This window comes from Nicotiana sylvestris, chromosome 8 (assembly GCF_000393655.2).
Source record: "Nicotiana sylvestris chromosome 8, ASM39365v2, whole genome shotgun sequence".
NCBI classification, from domain to species: Eukaryota; Viridiplantae; Streptophyta; class Magnoliopsida; order Solanales; family Solanaceae; genus Nicotiana; species Nicotiana sylvestris.
The window spans coordinates 98,875,867-98,878,652 of record NC_091064.1 but is presented as its reverse complement, the minus strand read 5'-3'; the positions used below and the strand labels follow the sequence as shown (position 1 = coordinate 98,878,652).

The 2,786-nt window shown below is 41.2% G+C and overlaps 1 pseudogene; it reads right to left on the bottom strand.

Annotated features, from left to right (window-relative positions):
• Nucleotides 1-1,221: 1,221 nt before the first annotated feature.
• On the bottom strand, nucleotides 1,222-2,202 carry LOC138875435 (uncharacterized; annotated as a pseudogene).
• Nucleotides 2,203-2,786: the final 584 nt, after the last annotated feature.

The window sequence follows — 2,786 nt, the reverse complement described above, 5'->3', positions numbered from 1 at the left end:
GACAAGACTAAAAACAATAATTTAAAGGGCTTAACAATGAGTCAAACTAGAACATAACTACTATATGGAAAGTACTAACAACTACGACTATGTTTCAACTCCACAATATTCTTGCTTTCAACCACTGGAACATCTGATCATGGTAGGGCTTGACCTGGATGACCCCCCAATGTACGGTACATCCTCTCTAATTCTTCTACAAGATGACGGGCAAAAGTAGGTGCATGCTCCAAAAACTTCTCATAATCCATCCCTTGGCACTTCATATAACTTTGAACGGTATAAATAACCAAATCATGGACTTTCTCTCTAAAGTACTGGAAACTCTGGTCTTGATCTTGTAACTGCTTCTGGCGAGTGGTGTCTATCTCTCTTATGTGGCCCTCACAATCTAAAGATGACTCCAAGATCTGCTGCTACCGAGTGGTGGCTATCTCTCTTATATGGCCCTCATGATCTAAAGCTGACTCCAACTGAGCCCGAAGTCTAGCATGTGCCCTCTCCCTATAAATATCTGCATGTTGATATTCTCTATTGTACCTTCTCAATTCTTCCAACTGTGCATGGAGCTGAGCTTCTGAACGTACCCAATAGGCCTTCTCTCTCTCGAATTGAGCCCTCTCTTCTTCAAATTTCATTACTTAGTGATCCTTACTAGATTTGGCCTCCTCATTTAACTGTACGATATTTTCCTTAGCTTTGTCCAACGCCTTTTTAGTCTTTGCCAAGATGGAGCCATAATATTGCACCTTTTCCATCAGATTGGCAAGATCCCTGGTCTTTCCAACTTCTCACAGGCACTTCAGAGGCTTTCTTCATCTGTTGAAGCCGAAAATGGAGGGCTTCATTCTCGTGAATCAGATTCTTTTTTTCACCTTCTGCTTCTTGTGCTTGTAAGTCTTTCTCAAAATTGAGGTTCCTCAGGCTTTCTTCTAAGGCATGTATAGTTACTTTGTATCCATTCCCAAGCCAACCGTTCTTGGATTTTGTCATTAAAGGCTTGAACATGCAGCCTTTTTGCGGGCCTTTTAGGCTCAGGTTCTGGCTCATCATCCACGCGAGTTCTCTTCTCAAACCACATAGCATAACCCGGATCTATCTCACCTTTCGCAGGATCTGAAACTTGGGTATCATCTTTCAAGTAGCGACAACCATTCCAAATTTGTTGGATTAAAGCCTCAGGGAGTGGGGCTTCGGGGTGTAGCTCAATCACTTGGACAATCATCTTTCAAGTGGCATATATGGCTGGACACTTCTCAAACCCAACAACAGCAAATAACTCTTTAGGGCCGACATGTGTATCACCTCTCTTACCGGGAGCCATCCCAAAGTCCACTCAATTTGACTTGCATTTAAAGGTCTTAGGTGGGATATCCAGGCTTCCACCCCTTCTGGAGAATTATAATCTTTTATTCTTTCTTCATAACTCTCAATGAAATTATCCTTGCTCGGACCATACCGCACGAACTTGGGGTGATGTCGGAGATGTTCAATCAACCACATTTGCAACAAAATATTGCACCCTTCGAAGAATTTTGCCCCGGACTTACACGAAGTCAAAGCCCGATAAATGTCTAATAGAATGATTGGGGCAAAAGTGTGATGTTCTTTGGTAGTGAGGACATTTACGACCCTAGCTATGTGGATGTCAATTGTCCGCTCTTTGTTTGGGAAGACCATGATCCCTAGAAATGATACTATGAAGGCGAAGCAACGGTGAATCTGTCATGTGTCTTTGTTCTGCTTGCTGATAATGCCTTTTTCATGAATTTCAAACCCATTTGGCTGCTCGAACCTAGAATATAGGAAGTATAAAGAACAACACCCTTTGACTACGTTGGTCTTTCTGATTTGATTACTGATGTTCAGAAGACCAAAGAATCGGTGTACAGAGGGAGCCTTCGGGAATATGAGCTTCTGGTTTCTCAAATCCCCGCCAAAGCCAGAATATCTAGCTATCTCTTTTAAAGTGGGAGTAACCTCAAAATCGGAGTAGCGGAAGACATTGTGAACAGGGTCCCAAAAAGTCACTAGTGCCTCAATCAAATCATCGCTTAGTTTAACTTTCATAATATCTGTGACGTCTCCCAGATGCATGGTGACCCATTCCTGACCATCTTCTCCTAAGTCATACCGCCACATCTGAAGCCGAAGTGGAGCCTCATCTACAACCGTCAACGGTGTGTTCTGGGTAGTACTCATTTTGTACTTGTGGGTGGTTAAGGTTAGAGTTGACACTAGCCTCAAAAGACAGAACCAATGCACTCGTTTTGTAAAACAATCTTTTGTATATAACTCTATTTTAAGAAAAATCAAAGAGAGGGTGGCTATTTTTGCAATTATGGCCCCTTCGTACTTCCAAAGATAACTTTACGGTCGGGATGGGCATGATGATAAAAGTCATGCCCAATTGACAGACATGTCCATTCTTGCGAGAACAACCCTTCGACAATTTTGAAGATGTTCTAAGGCTATTTCGACAAAAACGATTGGGGATTAACCGAAGCTGGGTCTGCTTATTTGTTTTTTATAAAATAAAAATACACTAGACACATTTCTTTTTTTTAAAAGTTATTTTTGTAAAAATGGACCGAACCTTATGGGGGTTGCCTACATATCTCACATCCAATGAGAATCAGACTTGCGTAGTTCGTAAATGTTTCAGGAATAGGATGACACTTTTTGAAAAATTTAGGCTTATTTTGTAATAATCTTTTTGGGGTAAATATCGAGATTTTTCAAAAACCGGTTAAATTTTCTCTCTCCTATTTTCTCCCTTCTAGTTT